Raw genomic sequence first — 6,000 nt, forward strand, 5'->3', positions numbered from 1 at the left:
TTTGGGAGGCCGAGACGGGCGGATCACGAGGTCAGGAGATCGAGACCATACTGGCTAACACGGTGAAACCCCGTCTCTACTAAAAAAAATACAAAAAACTAGCCAGGCGAGGTGGCGGGAGCCTGTAGTCCCAGCTACTCGGGAGGCTGAGGCAGGAGAATGGCATGAACCCGGGAGGCGGAGCTTGCAGTGAGCTGAGATCCGGCCACTGCACTCCAGCCTGGGCAACAGAGCGAGACTCCGTCTCAAAAAAAAAAAAAAAAAAAAAAAATCAGCCAGGCATAGTGGCGCTTGCCTGAGGTTCCAGCTATTCAAGAAGCTGAGATGGGAGGATCACTTGAGCCCAGGAAGCAAAGGCTGCAGTGAGCTGTGATTGCACTACTGCTCTCCAGCCTGGATGACATAATGAGACCCCATCTCAAAAAAAAAAAACAAAACAGGAAAAGAAAAAGAAAGTGGGCTGGGAGACGGTGGCTCATTTAAGTAATCCCAGCACCGTAGCAGGCCAAGGCATGAGGATCACTTGAGGCCAAGAGTTCAAGACCAACCTGGGCAACATAGCAAGACCACTGTCTCTAATAAATAAAAAATAAAATAAATAAAAATAAATAAATAAGAATATTAAAAAAAATTTTTTGAGACAAAGTCTCACTCTGTCACCCAAGCTGGAATGTAATGGTGTGATCTTGGCTCACTACAACCTCTACTTCCTGGGTTCACGTGATTCTCTCACCTCAATCTCCAGAGTAGCTGGGATTACAGGCTATGCCACCATGACTGGTTAATTTTTGTATTATTGTTATTGTTATTTTTAGAGACAGAGTCTTGCACTGTCGCCCAGGCTGGAGTGCAATGATGCAATCTCAGCTCACTGCAATCTCCCGGGTTCAAGAAATTCTCCTGCCTCAGCCTCCTCAGTAGCTGGGATTACAGGTGTGTGTCACCACGCCCGAATAATTTTTTTTTTTTTTTTTTTTTTTTAGTGGAGTCTCGCTCTGTCGCCCAGGCTGGAGGGCAGTAGTGTGATCTGGCTCACTGCAAGTTCCCCCAACCGGATTCATGCCATTCTCCTGCCTCAGCCTCCCAAGTAGCTGGGACTACAGGCACGTGCCACCACGCCCAGCTAATTTTTAATTTATGTATTTTTAAAATTTTTTGCATTTTTAGTTAAGACGGGGTTTCACCGTGTTAGCCAGGATGGTCTTTGATTTGTTTTTCTTTTTTTTTTTTTTTGAGACGGAGTCTTGCTCTGTCGCCCAGGCTGGAGTGCAGTGGCCGGATCTCAGCTCACTGCAAGCTCCGCCTCCCAGGTTCACGCCATTCTCCTGCCTCAGCCTCCCGAGTAGCTGGGACTACAGGCGCCCGCCACCTCGCCCGGCTAGGTTTTGTATTTTTTTAGTAGAGACAGGGTTTCACCATTTTGGCCAGGTGGTCTCGATCTCCTGACCTGGTGATCCGCCCGTCTCGGCCTCCCAAAGTGCTGGGATTATAGGCTTGAGCCACCGCGCCCGGCCTGATTTGTTTTTCTAAGACCACCAGAGAGAGCACAAAAGAACCAGTGAGTAGGCAAGGCTAAAAGCAAAACTGCAAATTTATTCTTTGGTCATCTAGCTCCAGGGAAAAAGGTATGGGGATGAAGTCTGTTGGCCTCCGGCAAAGGAGGCCAAGAGAGTCGCCCAGGCGGAGTCCCCACAAAGGTGGGGGCTGAGGAAGCCCGCCCCGCACCTCTGCCCGGAGCGGCTTTTCTAGGAGTGGAAGGGCAATAGGAGGGGCACGGACGTGTCGGGGAGGGGGAGGGGCTCCGCAGGTGCCACCAGGTAAATCTTGGTCTCTTCGGATTGACATCACCTGGCGCATGCCTGATTAATCTGCATCTTCCCGGGCACCAGCTGCATTTTTGCGCACACAGGAAAAGTTGGTGATGAAGAACCCGAAAATGCGCCATCTTGCCTCCGTTCGGCCAGTCTTGATCTCCTGACTTCATGATCCACCTGCCTCAGCCTCTCAAAGTGCTGGGACTACAGGTGTGAGTTTGAGACAGAGTCTCCTTCTGTTGCCCAGGCTGGAGTGCAGTGGCGTGATCTCTGCTCACTGCAACCCTGCCTCCTGGGTTCAAGCGATTCTCCTGCCTCAGCCTCCTGAGTAGGTGGGATTACAGGCGAGTGCCACCAAGTCTGGCTAATTTTTTTTGTATTTTTAGCAAAGATAGGGTTTCACCATGTTTTTCAGGCTGCTCTCGAACTCCTGACCTCGTGCTTCGCCTCCCATGGCCTTCCAAAGTGCTAGGATTACAGGCATGAGCCACCGGGCCCAGTCAATTTATTTATTTATTTATTTATTTTTTGAGATAGGGTCGCGCTCTGTCAGCCAGGCTGGAGTGCAGTGGCACCATCGCACCATCTCGGCTCACTGCAAGGTCTCCCTCCCGGGTTCATGCCATTCTCCTGCCTCAGCCTCCTGAGTAGCTGGGACTATAGGCTCCCACCACCACGCCCGGCTAATTTTTTGTATTTTTAGTAGAGACAGGAATTTTATTGTTTTTGTTCTGTTTTGTTTTGTTTTGTTTTTTTGAGACAGAGTTTTGCTCTGTCACCCAGGCTGGAGTGCAGTGGCGCGATCTCCACTCACTGCAAGCTCAGCCTCCTGGGTTCACGCCATTCTCCTGTCTCAGCCTCCCAAGTAGCTGGGACTATAGGCGCCCGCCACCACACCCGGCTAAATTTTTTTTGTATTTTTAGTAGAGATGGGGTTTCACCGTGTTAGCCAGAAGAATCGCTCCTGACCTCATGATCCGCCCACCTCGGCCTCCCAAAGTGCTGGGATTACAGGCGGGAGCCACCGCACCCGGCCAATTTTATTGTTTTTTAAGAGACAGGTTCTTGCTTTGTTGCCCAGACTAGAGTGCAGTGATCATACCTCACTGTAACCTCAAACACCTGGGCTTCAGCAAGCCTCCCACCTCAGCCCGATTGTCTGGGACTACAGGCATACACCACCACATCCATCTATTTTTTTGGGGGTGGGGGACTGGTCTCACTCTGTTGCCCAGGCTGGAGTGCAGTGGCATGATGTCGGCTCATCACAACGTCTGCCTCCCTGGTTTAAGCGATTCTCCTGCCTCAGCTTCCCAAGTAGCTGGGACATGCTGCCATGCCCAAATAACTTGTGTATTTTTAGTACAGACAGGGTTTCACTATGTTGCCCCGGCTGGTCTCGAACTCCGGACCTCGTGATCCGCTCGCGTGTCAGCCTCCCAGAGTGCTGGGATTTTTTTTTTTTTTTTTTTTTGAGACAGAGTATTGCTCTGTCGCACAGGCTGGAGTGCAGTGGTGTGATCTCGGCTAACTGCAAGCTCCGCCTCCTGGGTTCACACCATTCTCCTGCCTCAGCCTCCTGAGTAGCTGGGACTACAGGAGCCTGCCACCATACCCGGCTAATTTTTGTGTGTTTTTTTTTAGTAGAGACGGGGTTTCACAGTGTTAGCCAGGATGGCCTAGATCTCCTGACCTCGTGATCCACCTTGGCCTCCCAAAGTGCTGGGATTACAGGCATGAGTCACTGCACCCAGCCAAGTGCTGGGATTATAAGTGTGAGCCACCACCACGCCTGGTCTAATTTTTTTTTTTTTTTTTTTGAGACAGAGTCTCGTTCTGTTGTCCAGGCTGGAGTGCAGTGACACTATCTGGCTCACTAAGACTTCCACCTCCTGGGTTCAAGGGATTCTCCTACCTCAGCTTCCTGCAAAGCTGGGACTACAGGCAACCATGCCTGGCTAATTTTTTGTATTTTTAGTACAGGCAGGATTTTGCAGTGTTGGCCAGGCTGGTCTTGAACTCCTGACCTTAAGTGATCTGCCTGCCTTGGCTTCCCAAAGTGCTGGGATTACAGGTGTGAGCCACCATGCCCGCCTATTTTTTTTTTTTTTTTTTTTGAGACAGAGTCTCGTTCTGTTGTCCAGGCTGGAGTGCAGTGACACTATCTGGCTCACTAAGACTTCCACCTCCTGGGTTCAAGGGATTCTCCTACCTCAGCTTCCTGCAAAGCTGGGACTACAGGCAACCATGCCTGGCTAATTTTTGTATTTTTAGTACAGGCAGGATTTTGCAGTGTTGGCCAGGCTGGTCTTGAACTCCTGACCTTAAGTGATCTGCCTGCCTTGGCTTCCCAAAGTGCTGGGATTACAGGTGTGAGCCACCATGCCCGGCCTATTTTTTTTTTTATGTTTTGTAGTGATGGAGTTGGTGTTGCTCTCATTTTGTTGCCCAGGCTGGTGTTGAACTCCTGGCTTCAAGTGATTCTCCCACCTCAGAACTGAGTAGTTATTATTATTATTATTATTATCATGACGGAGTGGAGTCTCGCTCTGTCACCCAGGCTGGAGTGCAGTGGCGCAATCTTGGCTCATTGCAAGCTCCGCCTCCTGAGTTCACGCCATTCTCCTGCCTCAGCCTCCCGAGTAGCTGAGACTACAGGTGCCCGCCACTATGCCTGGCTAATTATTATTATTATTATTTTTTGTATTTTTAGTAGAGATGGGGTCTCACCGTGTTAGCCAGAATGGTCTCAATCTCCTGACCTCGGGTCTGCCTGCCTAGGCCTCCCACAGTGCTGGGATTACAGGTGTGAGCCACCACGCCTGGCCAGAACTGAGTAATTATTAAGTGGAACTCTGGGCTAAACCCTTAATTCTCACAAAGCCTCTGTCATAATTATCCCCATTTTACAGATGAAAAAAGTGAGACAGAGAATGGATGGGCAACTTGGTCACTTAACTTGAAGTGGCAGAGCCAGCGTGGAACTTAGATCTTCTGATTCAGAGCCCAGTGCTTAATTATTGTAGAACTGCTGCTGTGGAAAGCCACAGAGAGAAAACATACCAAAGGAAGGAAAAAAAAAAAATTCCGTCTGGGCACGGTGGCTCACGCCTATAATCCCAGCACTTTGGGAGGCCGAGGTGGGCGGATCATGAGGTCAGGAGATCGAGACCATCCTGGCTACAGTGAAAGCCTGTCTCTACTAAAAATACAAAAAATTAGCTGGGTGTGGTGGCGGGCACCTGTAGTCCCAACTACTCGGGAGGCTGAGGCAGGAGAATGGCATGAAGCCGGGAGGCGGAGCTTGCAGTGAGCCGAGATCATGCCACTGCACTCCAGCCTGGGCGACAGAGCGAGACTCCGTCTCCAAAAAAAAAAATTCATAGAATAGTACCAGGAACACCAGTCAAGTTGTCGTGACCTAAATTGTGTGTGTGTGTGGTGTGTGTGTGTGTTTTGTCTCCTGCAGGAGCATAGAAGTTGCACAGAAGCAGAGGTCTGTCTGTAGTATCACACTTTTATTTCCAGCAGCAAGCACAGTTTCTGGGTCCTACTAGGTAAATAAAAGAATTAATGGGGAGAAAGTTGTGCGGTGAGCAGTTTGTACCATTAACGGTTAACTAGAAACTCTGGTAAGAGGCCCAGTGCAGTGGCTCATGCATGTAATCCCAGCACTTTGGGAGGCTGAGGTGGGCGGATCACCTGAGGCTAGGGATTGGAGACCAGCCTGACCAACATGGAAAAAACCCATCTCTACTAAAAATACAAAATTAGCTAGACGTGGTGGCGCATGCCTGTAATCCCAGCTACTCGAGAGGCTGAGGCAGGAGAATCGCTTGAACCCGGGAGGCGGAGGTTGTGGTGAGTTGAGATTGCATCATTGTACTCCAGCCTGGGCAACAAGAGCAAAACTCCATCTCAGAAAAACAAACAAACAAACAAAAAAGAACTACAGAGTAAGGGCCGGGCGTGGTGGCTCACGCTTGTAATCCCAGCTCTTTGCAAGGCTGAGGCAGGCAGATCACTTGAGGTGAGCAATTCAAGACCAGCCTGGGCAATATGGTGAAACCCCATCTCTACTAAAAATACAAAAATTAGCCTGGCATGTTGGCATATGCCTGTAATCCCAGTTACTTGGGAGGCTGAGGCAGGAAAATCACTTGAACCTGGGAGGCAGAAGATACAG

This window comes from Trachypithecus francoisi, unplaced genomic scaffold (assembly GCF_009764315.1).
Source record: "Trachypithecus francoisi isolate TF-2019V2 unplaced genomic scaffold, Tfra_2.0 Lachesis_group20, whole genome shotgun sequence".
Lineage (NCBI taxonomy): Eukaryota > Metazoa > Chordata > Mammalia > Primates > Cercopithecidae > Trachypithecus > Trachypithecus francoisi.